Source organism: Emys orbicularis, chromosome 1, assembly GCF_028017835.1.
Source record: "Emys orbicularis isolate rEmyOrb1 chromosome 1, rEmyOrb1.hap1, whole genome shotgun sequence".
NCBI lineage: Eukaryota > Metazoa > Chordata > Testudines > Emydidae > Emys > Emys orbicularis.
Genome location: NC_088683.1, coordinates 363503139 through 363521741, shown reverse-complemented (window position 1 = coordinate 363521741; position 18603 = coordinate 363503139). Strand labels below are relative to the sequence as shown.

The 18603-nt window shown below is 48.8% G+C and overlaps 1 pseudogene; it reads left to right on the top strand.

Moving 5' to 3' along the window:
* Positions 1–6065: 6065 nt before the first annotated feature.
* The window catches only part of LOC135895337 (ecto-ADP-ribosyltransferase 5-like), a 221179-nt pseudogene continuing 208641 nt past the window's right edge, over positions 6066–18603 (top strand).

Genomic DNA, 18603 nt, shown 5'->3' with positions numbered 1-18603 from the left:
GTGTGGCTGTGGGGAAGGAGGCTGCACAAGCCACTTACCCTGCTGGTTTGTGCCAAGCCACTACTAAGTGGGAATGTGCCGCTGAGCTGGGGCTCGGCTGACTCTGCCTGGGTCGCAGGCCCAGCCGTGCAGTAGCTGGAGCAGCTCCCTGCTAGGTCCTTGCTGCCCTCGGTTTGCCCCAGACCCACTGCCCCGGGAAGAGGGGGCTCCCACTCTCCATTCTGGCCCATCCAGGGGATTTCATGGTGCTGCAGGGAGGAAGTCCAGGGGATGGGGGAGTTCCCAGCCCCAGGAGCACCCTGAGGAGAGACCCATTGACAGCTCCTCTTGGGCCAGCTGCTCCAGAATGGGGGCGGGGCTGTTGGACAACAGGTTGGAGAACACTTCAGTCTCCCTGGACGCACAATAGCAGATGTCAAGGTAGCCATCCTGCAGCAAAAAAACTTCAGGACCAGACTTCAAAGAGAAACTGCTGAGCTTCAGTTCATTTGCAAATTTGACACCATCAGCTCAGGATTAAACCATGACTGTGAATGGCTAACCAACTACAAAAGCAGTTTCTCCTCCCTTGGTGTTCACACCTCAACTGCTAGAAAAGGGCCTCATCCTCCCTGATTGAACTAATCTCGTTATCTCTAGACTGATTCTTGCCTGCATATTTATACCTGCCTCTGACTAAGTGAGTATTCACCCATGAAAGCTTATGCTCCAATACATCTGTTAGTCTACAAGATGCCACAGGACTCTTTGTCACTTCTTGCAGAGTAGATCAGCAAATCCCTTTCAGGGTAAAATAGGAAACACTTCAGGCAGGAGGAGACAGCAGATCGCTGGCACTTCACCCGCACTCCCCTCGGGCAAGGGAGACAGTCAGGGGACACTTTGGATATGTCTTGTAATCTGTTAGCAGACTCAGGTACACCTGATTCCATGTGGAAGCAGAGGTTGTGTTATTTCATTACACGAGAACACAATTTCTGTTAAAGGGATGTATGATATTGATAGTTCACAGCTAGTGCCTACAAACAATCTTGGCACTTTTCACAGCAGAAAAGCCACTACAACCCTGATTTGCTGTCCGAGAAGGGAAATTGAGGCACACTACCACATTGCTTCATAGCTAAATCCCCAGATACCTGCACTATGGAGAACATTCATATCTACATTGGCTTGATGTTAATTGGGTTCCAACCATTTGCCAGAGTTGTATGGATAAATTAGCTATTTTCATAGACTCATACGACTGGAAGGGACCTCGAGAGGTCATCTAGTCCAGTCCCCTGCACTCATGGCAGGTCTGAGTATTATCTAGACCATCCCTGACAAGTGTTGGTCTAACCTGCTCTTAAAAATCTCCAATTATGGAGATTCCACAACCTCCCTAAGCAATTTATTCCAGTGCTTACCCATCCTGACAGTTAGGAAGTTTTTCCTAATGTCCACCCTAAAGCCATTTTCACAAGACAAAGACTCTGTTTGCCAGAAGCAGGGAATGGGTGACAGGGGATGGATCACTAGATGATTCCCTGTTCTGTTCATTCCCTCTGGGGCACCTGGCACTGGCCACTGTCAGAAGACAGGACACTGGGCTAGATGGACCTTTGGTCTGACCCAGTGTGGCTGGTCTTATGACCTCCACTGCAGCCACTAGGCTAGACTTTCTCCATCACTTACCTCCTTTGCCACCCAGCTTATACATTAAGGCAAAAGGTCATTTCATTTCAGCAGCACATTTTCCAGGCCAGTGGCCCTTACACTTGCTACCAGGAAGCAGTGCCTGACACAGACAGAGAGTCAAAGAACCACAGTAACTGTAAGGTAAGCAACCGTTCTTTTCTTCTAAAACATTTCAAAGATCCAACATTCTCTGCTGGCTGACCGTCAGTCTACAGGCACACCTGTGTGACAGGAGTCCGAGACGCAGGGAGGCGGCAGCAAATGAAGAGGCTGTTGCAGAGACACTTCACAGAATTTGTTGCATCATTTCTCTTTGCAAAGTTAGGTGTGAACAGACAGCAACACTGGTTTTGACAGAACTAGCTTGCAGAACTGGGACACCTCTGTGCTAAGAGCGAAATGTTTGCTCTAGGGGAAGAAAACAAAGTCTCGAGTAACTAACAGAAGTAACAGTAGAGGATCATGGGATGGTGTGAATCTCCCAGGAGATATTCGTTCAGTTGAGAACCTGGAAACTGCTTAAAAGTTTTCATATCTCTACATCTCAGCCACAAGATACAGAACTTGTTTGTCACAATGCACAGGAAGGGAACGGAGAAACCAAAGACTTCTGTCATTTAAGTTTGTGATCTGCATTTACTCTGCACCCCTGCTTAACCTATTACATCTGAGCCCTAAGGTACAGGAAGTTTCTGTCCTATGCACAGTTGCGCCGGTGAGACGTCTCTCGTAATACATTCCCACGGTATTTCTACACTTGGCTAGCCACAGATCTGTCCTACTAACCTAGATTGTATCTCCTTTCCGAAGGTAGAGGGTTAGGCAGAGTTCAGCTGCCCAGTAGCTGTTAGAAAATGAGCAGGCTGACCCAGAGGCGGATTGAGTAAACGGGCTTCTTTATTGCGGTACTTGTTCCCCTCGACCCAATTGTCGAGTAAGCACTGAATTAGTTACAGCACACTCTTTTTATCTGAGTTAGTATGTAAATACCTACATTTACTACAACACCCCCCAAGCCCTTACTGAGTAATATGAACGCCCATACAGTAAATATTAATAACTATATACTGAATATAATTATCCCTGCCCCTGTTTACAGCACTGAGCATATTCTACAGACAATTTTACCTTGAAGATAAATTTTTTTGCAGTAATTACAATTTCCCTTGATCAGCAGTTCTCAGAGAAGGGAGGAAGGGGCCATGACCCCGATCTCATTTATATATCTGGAAAAGGAAGGGGGGGGGGAGATAACACCTCTTTACACAACGGGGATCCTTTAAACAACCACAGTCCTTATGCAGCTGCAACGCTTATCAATCCTTAACAAGCAGAAGGGAAGGGAGAGGGGTAACACTTTATCTATCAAGTGCAGAAACAGTGTATGCCCGTGTTTCTACTCCCTAATACCATGTCAGCACACCAGCAGTTTCCCAGGTCTCTACTTAACCCTTACATACACCAACAGTAGCGAGGGGCTTTTGCATAACATCATTGCTAGGGGAGCTGGAACCATGCGAGGATATTCCATCCAGTCCATTCCCAGGGCACTGTGCAGAATTGTTTCCTGAACTATTTTATTTTGTTCCCTATATTTTCTAGTGCTCTTTTCCTCCATTGTTAAATGGCCCCAGGCATGTGGTTTCCATCACTTCCCTTAGGAACTTGTTTATAGACTGCTAGTTTAAAAAGGGTAAATGGGATGATCCAAGTAATTGCAGTATATGCCTGGCTTTGACACTGATTCCAGCCAAAACAGAACAGCAGTTATGGGACTCTATAAAGAATGGAAATATGAAATGAAAACTTCCTTATTTTCAGAGTGGTTAAGCACTGGAATAAATTGCCTAGGGAGGTTGTGGAATCTCCATCATTGGAGAATTTTTAAGAGCAGGTTGGACAAACACCTGTCAGGGATGAACTAGACCGGGGTGGGCAAACTTTCCGAAACTGTATGGAGGGCCGGGTAGGGAGGGCTGTGCCTCTCCAGGCTGGTCCCCGCCCCTTATCTGCCCCTCCCACTTTCCGCCCCCTGACTGCCCCCCTCAGAACCCCCAACCCATCCAACCCTCCCTGCTCCTTGTCCCCTGACCACCCCCTCCTGGGACCCCCGGGACCCCGCCCCCATCCAACCCCCTCCCCCCCACTCCCTGTCCCCTGATATGGACTTTTGAAAGGTATTTGTCTTAGTACTGCAGGCAATTCTGATTTTAAACTAGCACTGTACAAAATCAATGGCACATATTAAATGGGTTAAAATCTGGCTAACTGATAGATCTCAAAATGTAATTGTTAATAGTGGTAAATCATAAATGAGATGGGGTGTTTCTAGTGGGATCCTGCAGGGACCACGTTTTGAGCCCAACACTGTAAATTATTTTAATCAATGGTCTGGAAGAAAATACAATATCTTTACTGGTAAAGTTTGCAGATGACACAAACGTTGGTGGGATGATAAACAACAAATAGCAAAGACAGTGATACAGAGTTATATGAATCACTTGGTAAGCTTGGCATGATCAAATAATGCACAGTTTAGCACAGTCAAATGCAAGGGTATATATCTAGACCATGGGTTCTCAATATACCTGTGTTTATGGAATTAGTGAGACCATTACTGGTTTTGTAAAGGGACCACGCAGTGCAAAAGAAACACACTTTACTTACAGTACCTCAGGCCGGGCCTTTGCTACTTGAACTACATAACAAATAGAGTGTCGAAAAACACCCAGCAACTAAACACCATCCAGGCCAGGGCCTTAAGATGCAGCCCCTATTCCCAGCTGGGAGTATCTGGGCAAAGTGCTCTCGTAGGACTCTTTCAGCCACTTGGATCCCATCCTGGCTTCTGGTTTGGGACACCACTAGCAGGAGTCCTGCAGTTTCTGTGCTACGCCCAAGGGCTGGGCTCAGAGGGGATACGTCTGTTCCTGGAGGTGCTGGCAGAAGGTCTTTTCAGAGATCACTAAATGGTCCAAGATGGCAACTTAGATTTGTGGATAATCCTGCTCTGCTTCGGGATCCAGGCTACCATGGTTGACCTGGGCTGCCCCAATCAAATATGGAGCCACCAGGACCACCTAGTGTTCTGGCAGCCACTGCACTACTACCACTACCCATTCAAACATCTCAAGGAAGGCATCTGGGTCAACATTGGAACCCAGCTTCATCGGACCGGTATGGCTGAAGTCACCAGAGCTACATCCATTGGCCTGCAGCAGAAGACCCAGTCATTATGGGAGGTCACAAAAGGGCCACCATGTGGTGTATGAGCTGTTGTTGCTGGACAGACAGTTCCTGGGTCAGCTGCTGGATGGGCATTACTTGTAACAACTGCTGCTGCTGGAGTTGGGTGCGCGAGTGACAGTCCCTTCCACAGGTGGGGCACCCACACGCACTAGCAGGGCTCTGAATCCGAGCAGCTGATTCTTTCCTCCTCTGACGCCAGTCATCACAAAGCTTGATCCAGTCTGTCTCAACTCCTCGCTCCATCTACAAGCTGACTCCGCCAACCAGAGCAGTATTCTGCACTCCTTTCCCAATCATCCACAGAGATTCCAAAGGATACTAAGTCATCTTTCCAAGCATCCCCAAGTCTGCGCAGAGGTCTGCCTCTCTTTCTAGTCCCTCCGCGAGCTTCAGAGTACAGCACGCTCTTTGAGATCCTGTAATGCGGCGTTCGCTTGATATGTCCAAGCCACGTGAGTTTTTTCTTACTAATCAACGTTCCTGTGAATGAAATATCAGCACAATTTAACACTTCCACATTTGTCAGCCTCTTCCCATTTTATTCGAAGAATTTTACGCAAGCATCTGATATGAAAACTGTCTAGTCTTTTGGTATCTTTAGTGTCAGTCGTCCATGTCTCTGAGCCATATAGAAGACTGGATAAAGCACATGTCTCATCAATACAGATTTTCACTTTAGTTGATAATTTGTTATTGTTCCAGGCTCCATCTTGCAAAAGACCAAAGTTCCTGACTGCTTTGCCACTTGTACTAGTGTGCTCAGCATAATGATCTACATTGCTGTAACAGTAGAGCCACGGTAGCAAAATTGCTTGGCTTTAACATCTGGGACGGGGAGGTAAAGAACGCTAGAACAGGAAGCACAGAGGATAAAAGGGGGGTAGTTTTGTGGATACGTGTGGAAACAGGTGTTATTGGGAATACTCAGGAGCCCTGGCCCTAGCTCAGAGTAACATTTTGACTCTGTACAGGCCTGGTCCAAAGCCCATTGAAATCAATGAGAGTCTTTCCATTGGCTTCAGTGGGATTTAGCTCAGACCCTTATTTCCTAAAAAAAACCAAACGCCGTTAGTTCTGAAAGTAAAAGTCTGCAGGGAGGTTTCTTAGATGAAGTCAAACTATTTCCTGTGTTATGAACACTGCGGATTAAGTTCTACAACTGCAGCCAGCTCTTGGTCGGGTCAGCAGCCTGCCAGGGACTCAGACACACTTGGGAAAGTCAGGTATTGTAACATCATTAAATTCTGACTCTTCATTATCCTAATTACAGACACTTCTGCTGCATTTATCTCTAGACAACAGGTCGCACAGCAGTTTAGACAATGATACAAATCTGCCCACAGTTACAGCTGTCCAGTACCTATGGAACCGAGGGGGAGGGTGGGCCAGTGAATAAGGCAGCTGGCTGGGAGTGAGGAGACCCAGGCTTTCATCCCAGCTCTGCCCTTGGTCTGCTGTGTGTGACAATGGGCAAGTCACTCTACCTCACTTTCTTCTACCAGCCTTTGTCTGCCCTAGATTGTAAACTTTTGGGGATTGGCACGGCCTCCCTATGTACAGTCCCTAGCACAATGGGGCCACAATCTGGGTTGGGAGCTCTAGGCATTTTGGGGTAGAATCTGGGGGGTGCATAGATGAAAAGTCTAATATTTTTTGTTGAGTTGATTTTAGAGATTTAATTTGTTATACAATTATAAAAGCTTTTGGGACAGGGAAACTACTGAAATATTTAAAACCCTATGTAGTGAAAACAAAAAAACATCTGCTTATTTTGCTCACATCTACATCATAAAATACATTGACCACTATTTCCATAGAGTTCCCTGATTGTTCCTTGTAAAGATCCATCCTCTGTTGACACAACTACCCAGACGATCTGTTCATAGCATCAGGCGAGCCTCCCAAACAGAAAGCTGTTCATCTCTTCCCAGAGATTGCCAGGACAGCTGATATCGATTCATACCTAGTGGCATCTTTAGGCACCTCAATCCCAGAATCAGGCCCCCACCCCGGATTCATAGAGCCCCTGCTCAGCAGCCTGTGAACGCTGTAGGCGCATAAACTCACTCAGCACCTACATTTCTGCAGTAACCAATTCCCCAGGCTCCTATGTTTCTGCCTCTGAGCATGTGCACTGCAGCCCCATGCCAGCCCTGTGGGACCCGATCTGGTACGCGTGCTTGGACCTTGCTTACCAGATCAGCCCCTGTAGAGAAACTTACACAAAAAGCTGACTGGGGAGGAGGGGAGGGAATGAGCATTTTCCTCATAACTTTTAGCCCAGTGGTTAGGGTACTCACCTGGGATGTAACAGAGAGTCCCGTGGCACCTTTAAGACTAACAGATGTATTGGAGCATAAGCTTTCATGGGTGAATGCCCACTTCGTCGGATGCATGAGACCCTGGGGTGAAGTCCTCCCTGCAATGGAGGAGGAGAAAGGACTTGAACTGGGATCTGTCAGATGAGTGCTCTAATCATTGGGCTACAGAGCCATATTTAGGCCTGCTAAGAAGGAGGAGGGGGAATGGAGAACAGGGACACAGGCAAGGCTCTACAGTGTCAGAGCTGGGAATGGGGACACAGGCAAGGCTCTGTGGTGTCAGAGCTGGGAAGGGGGATGCGGGGGAAACGCTCTGCGGTGTCGGAACTGGGAACAGAACACTGGGGAACAGACTCTGCCGGCGTGTAGAGCTGTGGACATGTTTGCTTGGAACTAACCCCAGTAAACATCACATTGCCTGCACTTCGCACTTCTGGTCTTCTGCTTTCTGTCTGCGTGACAAGAACCAGGAGAGGGGATGAAGGGAAAGCCCTCTAACAATTGTTCTTTCAATCCTTGGTCTGGTTGTATTCATTCTTGTGCCCAGATCATTGTTATCTTTGCATCCTGAACCTCAATAGGCAAGTCTGAGTTCAGTTCCAACATAAAATTTTGATTTGCCTTCACTAGTCTTGGCTCTTGTTGTACAGGAACAATCTGTTGTTCGGTTTGAAGTGCAGTATTAAGGCAATAATAGATCATCAATGTTGTTAAGACGTGAATTTCTTTTCTTTTTACTGCAACTGGCTTTCTCTGATCCTACTTCCTCTTTTGTGGTTAATGTCTCTGGTTCCTCCACCTGTGGAGAAATATTTCTTTTCCGGTACAACTTTAATTCTATTAACATGATAGAATTTATTTACCTTTTTGTTTGTTTGTTTCTGACTCTGTATATAGAGGAAACGGAATCTATTCATAATATAGTGGGGCCCAGTTCATTGCTTACATAAATCATGTTCTATACAGCATATGATAGGAGCATAACTTGAACTCCAGTTTCCCCAGCATTCTCTCTTTGGCCTTTATCAAGATAAGCTTTGGCCTTCCGTTTGGATTTTTCTCAATTTGGCAGCTACCTTGCGGGAAGTTTCTAATTAAAGTAGACTTGTTTCACCAAGATTTTTGTTGTGGCTAAAGCAACATTTACCTTAAGGGGAAATGCTTCCACCCATTGGGAGAATAGATCAATAACAAGATACTGGCCTTTCCTGATCATAGTGGTTGGATTTATCTAGGAAAGAGCAATATGCTTCTAAGATTTTTATTTTGGGAGGTATTAATGTGAAAAACTGGGTTCAGGTTTTCCTTAATCAACATCTGGGTACACATGAAGGTTCCCAGAATACAACAGAGCATCCAGCAATGGAGATAGGGTCCATACTGGGGTCACTTATATCTTTGTCATGCAATACCAAAGTCCAGTGTGCTAGTTGAGCGTTAAACACGTGTCCATCCTTGATTTGAATATAAAGCAAGAAATGGAGAGGGGTGGAGAGCCAAAGCCTGAGCCCAACTTCCTGTGGTCAAAGCTGAAGCTGGAGGGCTTCAGCCCTGGGCGGCAGGGCTCATGTTACAGGCCCCCTGCCTGGGGCTGCAGCCCTTGGGCTTTGGCCTCCCTGCCCAGGGCAGTGGGGCTTCGGTTTTGGGTTTGCCCCCCCGGGGGGGCAGCGGGGCTCTGGCAGGCTCAGGCTTCGGTCCCCCCTGCTGGGGTCGTGTAGTAATTTTTGTTGTCAGAAGGGGGTCGCAGTGCAATGAAGTTTGAGAATCACTGTTTTAGAGCAGAAGCTACTGGGCTACATTTTTTCATACCTTTCTTTTAGAAACTATTTTTGCAAGTGCAATTGAGCTTTCTCCTTCTTGAAAGTATTCACAAAGCTCTGTCTACAGTTACCTGTGAAATCTCAACCAAGTTCTTTTTGTCTAACGAAATAATTTACTGCTGTTTCCCAATGTGCTGCATGTGCTGCAACTGGAGCTCCATTTTTTATTCGCGCTCCCCATTTTGCAATGGCATTTAGTTGTTACATTTGTTACCGCTGCGATTGGAGAGACACGATGACTCAATCCTGACGGATCCGATTTAGAAGTTGACTTTTTCCGTCCTTTACAGTTATATGTGGGATTTCCTTTGCCTCTTTTTTCAAAGGAACCAGTGTCTCCCGTGTTTGGGCAGGTTCTACAGTGGACAATTTAAGTGGGGAGTTTTGCTTTAACCTTTTCTACCTTTTCTTGATTGGGGCAGGAGCCAGCACCTTCTGACGGTTGGGTATTGGCAGGTTTCTGTAAAGATTCTGGTTTTGGCTCTAAAGTGGCTTGAGGTACAATGGGCATATCAGATTCAAAATGAATCATGCCACTTGTTCTTTTCATTATTCCTTCTGACTCAATTGACTTAAAGGTATCAAAATTACTTGCTAGAATTTCAGGTTGCAAACATTTCATCTTTCCTGAGAGGTACTGATATCTAGGATTGCCTCCTTACAGGCCTTCACAGCAACATCTATAGTTCCCTGAGTTTCTTGTAATAAGCGGTCCGATTGCGGATGGGTTTGTGACATGTCTGGCTTACTTACTCTTGGGGTATGTCTACACTACGGGATTAATCCGAATTTACAGAATTCGAATTTTGGAAACAGATTGTATAAAGTCGAATGTATGCGGCCACACTAAGCACATTAATTCGGCTGTGTGCGTCCATGTACCGGGGCTAGCGTCGATTTCCGGAGCGTTGCACCGTGGGTAGTTATCCCATAACTATCCCATAGTTCCCGCAGTCTCCCCCGCCCATTGGAATTCTGGGTTGAGATCCCAGTGCCTGATGGGGCAAAAAACATTGTCGCAGGTGGTTCTGGGTACAGCCTCACCCCTCCCTCCATGAAAGCAACGGCAGACAACCATTTCGCGCCTTTTTTCCTGGGTGAACACTGCAGATGCCATACCACGGCAAGCATGGAGCCCGCTCAGCTCAAGACAGCAGTCATGAACATTGTAAACACCTCGCGCATTATCGTGCAGTTTATGCTGAACCAGGACCAGAAAAACGAGGCAAAGAGGAGGCGGCGATGGCAGCGCGGCGACGAGAGTGATGAGGACATGGACACGGACACAGAATTCTCTCAAGCCGCGGGCCCCGGCGCTTTGGAGATCATGTTGTTGATGGGGCAGGTTCTATCCGTGGAACGCCGATTCTGGGCCCAGGAAACAAGCACAGACTGGTGGGACCGCATAGTGTTGCAGGTGTGGGACGATTCCCAGTGGCTGCAAAACTTTCGCATGCGTAAGGGCACTTTCATGGAACTTTGTGACTTGCTTTCCCCTGCCCTGAAGCGCCAGAATACCAAGATGAGAGCAGCCCTCACAGTTGAGAAGCGAGTGGCGATAGCCCTGTGGAAGCTTGCAATGCCAGACAGCTACCGGTCAGTCGGGAATCAATTTGGAGTGGGCAAATCTACTGTGGGGGCTGCTGTCATGCAAGTAGCCAAAGCAATCACTGAACTGCTGCTACGAAAGGTAGTGACTCTGGGAAATGTGCAGGTCATAGTGGATGGCTTTGCTGCAATGGGATTCCTTAACTGTGGCGGGGTGATAGACGGAACCCATATCCCTATCTTGGCACCGGAGCACCAGGGTAGCCAGTACATAAACCGCAAGGGGTACTTTTCAATGGTGCTGCAAGCACTTGTGGATCACAAGGGACGTTTCACCAACATCAACGTGGGCTGGCCGGGAAGGGTTCATGACGCTCGCGTCTTCAGGAACACTACTCTGTTTAAAGGGCTGCAGCAAGGGACTTACTTCCCAGACCAGAAAATAACCATTGGGGATGTTGAAACGCTTATAGTTATCCTTGGGGACCCAGCCTACCCCTTAATGCCATGGCTCATGAAGCCATACACAGGCAGCCTGGACAGGAGTCAGGAGCTGTTCAACTACAGGCTGAGCAAGTGCAGAATGGTGGTAGAATGTGCATTTGGATGTTTAAAAGGTCACTGGCGATCGTTACTGACTTGCTCAGACCTCAGCCAAACCAATATCCCCATTGTTATTGCTGCTTGCTGTGTGCTCCACAATCTCTGTGAAAGTAAGGGGGAGACCTTTATGGCAGGGTGGGAGGCTGAGGCAAATCGCCTGGCTGCTGATTACGTGCATCCAGACACCAAGGCGATTAGAAGAGCACACCAGGAAGCGCGGCGCATCAGAGAAGCTTTGAAAACCAGTTTCATGACTGGCCAGGCTACCGTGTGAAAGTTCTGTTTGTTTCTCCTTGATGAAAACCCGCCCCCTTTATTGACTCATTCTCTGTAAGCAACCCACCCTCCCCCTTCGATCACAGCTTGCTTTCAAAGGAAATAAAGTCACTATCGTTTAAAAATCATTTATCCTTTATTAATTGATTATAAAAAGAGGGAGAGAACTGACAAGGTAGCCCGGGTGGGGTTTGGGAGGAGGATCGGAGGGAAGGAAAAGGCCACTAAAAAAAGGTTAAAATACTGACAGCCTTTTGCTTGGGCTGTCCACTGGGGTGGAATGGGAGGGTGCACGGAGCCTCCCCCCGCCCCGCATTCTTACACGTCTGGGTGAGGAGGCTATGGAACATGGTGAGGGGGGAGGGGAGTTATACAGGGGCTGTAGCGGCAGTCTGTGATCCTGCTGCCGTTCCTGAAGCTCCACCAGACGCTGGAGCATGTCTATTTGCTCATGCAGCAGCCCCAGCGTTGCATCCTGCCTCCTCTGATCTTCCTGCTGCCACCTCTCATCTCGAGCGTCTCTCCTCTCCTCACGTTGGTCCCTCATGTCCTCACGTTGGTCCCTCATGTCCTCACGTTGGTCCCTCCTGTCCTCACGTTTACTGGCATCTTTCCTGTACTTTGATACCATGTCCTTCCACTCATTCAGATGAGCTCTTTCATTGCGGGTTGATTCCATGATTTCCGTGAACATCTCATCTCACGTCCTCTTTTTCTGACGCCTTATCTGAGATAACCTTCAGGACGGAGGAGGGAGGCTTGAAAAATTTGCAGCTGCTGGAGGGAAAGAGGGAAAAAAGGGAGAGAAGTATTTAAAAAGATACATTTTACAGAACAATGCTTATACTCTTTCACGGTGAACAACACTATTAACATTACATAGCACATGTGATTTCTGTGCAAGGTCGCATTTTGCATTGAGTGCCTGTGGCTTTGCTGTTAGAGATCACAGACGCAGGTCCGGGCAACAGAATTCGGCTTGCATGCGGCCATGGTAAGCCATTGTCTTTTGGCTTCTGCACCCTCCTTTCCCACATACCAAGCAAAGCCCATTGAGTGCTGTGGTTTTCCTGTTAACCTGCAGCAGCAGAAAACAAACTAACCCCCTCCCATCCAATTCTCTGGGATGATCACTTTATCCCTCCCCCCACCGTGTGGCTGGTATCATAGAAGATCCCTGCAGAAACCAAACTAAACTCCCCCCCCCATCAATTATCTGGGATGATTGCTTTACCCCTCCCCGCACCGCGTGGCTGGTATCAGGGAAGATCCCTGCTAGCCAAACATGAAAAGCTCAGTGCCAATTCCCCCCCCCCACCCCCCGCTTGGCTTACTTCAGGGAAGGATTTATTTTCAGCCACAGGCAAACAGCTCAGTAGGAATGGCCACCTCTGTCCCCTTAATTAAATTCCCGTATTTCAACCAGGTTACCATGAGCGATATCACTCTCCTGAGGATTACACAGTGAGATAAAGAACAGATGTTGCTTGAATGCCAGCAAACACCGGGACCATACGCTGCCAGGCTTTGTCATGCAGTGATACCAGATTACTTGCTACTAGCATGGTGTGGTCAAGTGTCCTACCATGGAGGACGGAATAAGTCTGCACTGCCCAGAAACATTCTGCAAAGGCTTTTGGAGTACCTCCAGGAGAGCTTCATGGAGATGTCCCTGGAGGATTTCCGCTCCATCCCCAGACATGTTAACAGACTTTTCCAGTAGCTGTACTGGCCGCGAATGCATCCCAAGTCCTCAGGGCAAATTAATCATTAAAAAACGCTTGCTTTTAAACCATGTTTTATATTTTAAAAGGTAAACTCACCTGAGGTCCCTTCCATGGGGTCATGGTCTTGGATACTGCCTTGGGAGGGTTGGAAGGGTACTTAGTCAGGCTGAGAAAGAGATCCGGGCTGTTGGGGAGAACGGAGTGCTGTGTGCTCTCTGCAAGCTCCTCCTCCTCCTCTTCCCTGTCCACAGAATCCTCAGGTGTGGCTGAGATTACCCCCGCCTCAAAATCCACGGTCAGAAGTGGGGTAGTGGTGGCGGCCCCCCCTAGAATTGCATGCAGCTCAGCGTAGAAGCGGCATGTCTGCGGCTCTGACCCGGAGCGACCGTTTGCCTCCTTTGTTTTTTGATAGGCTTGTCTGAGCTCCTTAATTTTCACGCGGCACTGATATGAGTCCCTATTGTGGCCTCTCTCCATCATGCCCTTGGAGACTTTTTCAAAAGTTTTGGCATTTCGTCTTTTCGAACGTAGTTCTGCTAGCACTGAATCCTCTCCCCGTATAGTGATCAGATCCAGTATCTCCCGTACGGTCCATGCTGGTGCTCTTTTTTGATTCTCGGACTGCATGGTTACCTGTGCTGATGAGCTCTCTGTGGTCACCTGTGCTCTCCACGCTGGGCAAACAGGAAATAAAATTCAAAAGTTCGCGGGGCTTTTCCTGTCTACCTGGCCAGTGCATCCGAGTTCAGATTGCTGTCCAGAGCGGTCACAATGGTGCACTGTGGGATAGCTCCCGGAGGGCAATACCGTCGAATTGCGGCCACACTAACCCTAATTCAAAATGGCAATATCGATTTTGGCGCTACTCCCCTCGTTGGGGAAGAGTACAGAAATCGATTTTAAGAGCCCTTTATTTCAAAATAAATGGCTTTGTTGTGTGGACGGGTACAGGGTTAATTCGATTTAACGCTGCTAAATTCGATTTAAACTCATAGTGTAGACCAGGCCTTTGTCTTAACTTCTCACTAATCCCTTTCTCCAGGGATAAGGCTTGTTGTGCCTGATCCAACTGTTCTATTTTCCTTCTCAATTTTCTTTCTAAAGTGTTACCTACAGTAGATACATAGTCCCTTTCCTCCACCTCCTGAGATTTTCTCTTTAATTTTTCTTTCTCAAAAATGGAACACCTTAAGTTCCATGGATCCGCGTGATCTATGCAGATTTGGTAATTCAGCATTTTTGCTGACTCTCCACCAAAGGTTTCAATGTAGTCCCATACAAAGGTCTCGAGATGTGTCTGTGGGGGCCATTAGGGCAACTGCCTGAATTGGCACCTGACCTTGTTTAATATACTCCTGAGGGAATTCTGCACCACTGCAGATGCGCAGGATTCATGTCCCCCACAGATTTCTTTGCTTCCCCACAGAAAAATGACTTTCTGACAGGGAAGCAAAGAGAAGCCACAAGAGCAGTCATGCGACTCTCCCCAGCAGTATGTTTTGGGTGCCCAGGGCAGCCGGCAGAGAGGGAAATCACTGTGGGGAACGGGGCGGGACTGGAGAAGACCCAGCTGGTGGCTCCTACCCTGCGCCAGGCTCAGCGGCTAGTCCCGGCTGGGCTGGGCAGGACGGGACGGGACTTCCTCTTCCTCTGCACGGCAGCCGGGTCCGGGTCAGACCCACCCCCAGATTTCTCCCCCAGGCTGCAGGAAGCTCTGCAAACTCTCCTTTCACCCTCCCCCTTTCTGCTTTCTGCGCCCATGGCTCCTCAGCTGCAGGGGGAGGGATCACTGTATGGGGAGCTGCTCCCCCATCCGCTTAACCCCCGTGCATCCAGACTCCCTCATACCTAAAGCTTCCTGCCAAGCCTCACCGATCCCAGACCCAGAACCCCCCTGCCGAGCCCCACCCCCCTTGCACCTGGATCATCTCGACAAGCCACCTGCACCCAGATCCCCACCCCACAGAGCCCCATTCCCCCAGCATCTGGACCCCCCCACACCCAGCCCCCTTTACTGAACTCTATCCCCTCTATACCCAGACCCACTCCACTGAGCCCCAACCACCTTCACTTGGTCCCCCTGCAGAATCTCATTACTGTTGCACCCAGAATCCCCCAACAAGCCCCTGTGCATCCAGATCCCCCCCACACCTGGAACTCCCACTGAGCCGCCCACACCCAGATTGCCCCACACAGAAGCCTCTCAACCCACACCTGGATCCCCCCCCCACACTAAGTCCCTCCACACTTGGATCCTGCTGGACTGAACCTGCCTGCCCGCACCTGGAGCACCTGACACAGAGGGGCAGGACCCTGGGGTGTTTCTGGGGCAGGCCCAGCCTTCATGCTGTGTCAGGGTTGGGTGCAGCCTCACCGCTGAGTCTGTGTCCTGGGTGGAGCTGCAGTGTGATCTCCCACCTCTGTGCAGCCAGTGGCCCTGTGCTCCCCACTGCCAGGCTGGAGCTTCCACATTTATTTGACAAATAAAATGTTGAGAATTTTGCAGAATTTTAATATATTGTGCCCAGGATTATTAATTTTTTGGCACAGAATTTTTAATTATTTGGTTCAGATTGCCCTCAAGAGCAGTTTAATCACTCTCTTAAGGGTTCTCTATTAGGAGTTCGGAAGATGTCCCTCCCTTAGTTGCCTCCTAATTTAAATAAACGTTCTATAAGGTATTACCCCTGCTGAGACGTGCTTGTGGTGCTTCCTTCCCCTTCAGCTGTTTACAGCTGGAGAACACCGTGAGATGGGGCTATGACCAAGGAAACTCCACAAAGTTTTACTTGATCCTCCATCGGCGGTGCAGTCCAGAGGAGTCCAGAGTTTGGGGAGCTTATTAACAAGTTTGGGGAGGTGATTAATGATGGTGAACCATCTGACTCACTCTGCCACACCTGATAGGGTTTCTACCCACACGTGAATGCTGGGTCCCTTACACATAACTGCTATTGAGTTATTTGGTACTACTCTATGATCACCTTCCTCTTAAATATTACTCTCAATAAGACATCTTCATTATTTTCAATACTTGCAGTATGACTATGAAGATACGTCCTCTTTAAATTTTTCCTGAGCTCAGTTATTACATCACATAGACACACAAGCAAAACCACACAATGAATGCAACAGCAAACATAAGCAAAAGCAGGAAGTTCCCTCTGTTAGTTACTGTGAGCATGACAGGATTCTCCTACTTGCATGATTATCAATTAATTTTCAGAAGTAGGAGTACGTAAATCTTTCCCTTGTTATCTAAGGTGGTCTTTTTTGTTGTTGTTGCCTTTTCTGTGTTCTCTAGAGCCATGTGTTGGTGCCAATCTGTAGCCTTTTATTTTATTTAAAGTGAAATTTGTAATGTGGCGTTACACCACTGTGAGTTCGGCTCTGGTGGTTACGGTTTCATGCTAAACAGAGTGAACGTCACCTCTGCTACTTGCTTCAGATTTAGAGTCTCTAGGAACATAAAGACCCAGGGTAGTGACCACACAAACATTCATAAGCAGGTTATTTTCCAGTATTGGCTTATGATTAGAGTTGCCAGGCAACCGTTTTTCGACTGGAACGCCCGGTCAAAAAGGGACCCTGGTGGCTCCGGTCAGCACCGCCGACCGGGCCATTAGAAGTCCGATCGGTGGCACAGCGGGGGCCCAGGGCTAAGGCAGGCTCCCTACCTGCCCTAGCTCTGTGTGGCTCCCGGAAGTGGGCACCAGGTCTCTGCGGCCCCTAGATGAAGGGCGGCCAGGGAGGCTCCGTGTGCTATCCCTGTCATAAGAACATAAGAACATAAGACCCTGTCCCCAGGGTCAGCTCCGCAGCTCCCATTGGCCGGGAACCACGACCAATGGGAGCTACAGAGGTGGCACCTGCAGGCACCAGGGTAGCGTGCAGAGCCTCCCTGGCTGCCCATGTGTCTAGGGGCTGCAGGGACCTGGTGGCTGCTTCCTGGGAGCTGCAGTAAGTCCCGCGGGGACCCCGCACCCCAACCCCCTGCCACAGCCTGGAGTCCCCTCCCACATCCAAACTCCCTCCCAGAGCCCTTACCCCCCCAAAACCCCTGCCCTAGCTCCCTGTTGCACCCCAAACCCCTCAACTCTGGCCCCACCCCAGAGCCCACACCCCCAGCTGGAGCCCTCACCCCCCCCTGCACTCCCACCCCCTGTCCAAGACCCCTCCTGTACCCCAAACCCTTCATCCCCGGCCCCACCCCAGAGCCCATACCCCAAGTCAGAGCCCTCACCCCCCCTGCACCCCAACCCCCTGCCCCAGCCCAGACCCCCGTCCTTCAGCCCAAACCCCTCATCCCTGGCCCCACCCCAGGGCCTGCACCCCCATCTGGAGTCCTCACCTCCCCCCCCCACACACACCCAACCCTCTTCCCCAACCTGGAGCCCTCTCCCACACTCTGAACCCCTCATTTCTGGCCCCACCTGGAGCCCGCACCCCAAGATCCCTGCCCCAGCCCGGAGCCCTCTCCCACACCCCAAACCCCTCATCCTCAGACCCACCCCAGAGCCCGCAACCCCAGCCGGAGTCCTCATCCCCCCTCCCCTCCCGCACCATAACCCCTTGCTCAGCCCGGTGAATGTGAGGGCGGGGGAGAGCGAGTGACGGAAGGAGGGGGGATGGAGCGAAAGGGGTGGGGCCTCGGAGAAGGGGCAGGGCAGGTCCTCAGGGAAGAGGCAGGGCAGGGCTGTTCTGTTTTGTGCGATTTGGAAGGTGGCAACCCTACTTATGGTCCCCATTTCTTGTCTCCAAGGCCTAAAATAGCTAAGCTAAAATCTTGCAGGCCTCAGCCTACAGGCCTAGCGTTTCAGCTCATCTTACTCACATCTAAAACTTGGTTCCTCGAAATACTGATCAATCTTATCCTTTTATAATCCTACAAATTAACATACAATGATTAATCATAACATTACACAATAAAAGAATAATAAACTAAAATGATTGGCTACGCGTAAAATAACCTCTCTTCTCAAAAAAGGTGATTGCTAAAGCAAATGTGATTGAAGGAACTCTTGAATGTTAACACATATTTTATTGGGTACAAAATATGTTTTGCCTAGTTTGGTAACTCTGTATTTAACAAGAAACTGAGATTAACCCATAGCCAGCATTCTGGTCAGTTTTGCAGTCCAATCACGGACTGCTTTTATACCCTGTGTTTTACCCTTTGAAGTTCTGCCGGTCTGACAGGCAGTGATAGAAAGAGCATCTAGTTCACTGCACGGGCACACTCCAGCGTTCTCTCTGGGCTTATTGGAATTCTAATTAATTTGCACTTTCACCCACAAACCAGCAAATCCAACTTTCCAATCCAAGTGTTAAAACGTTATCAATGTGTTAGTGAGGGGACTGTTGGCCCCTTACTAAAACGCA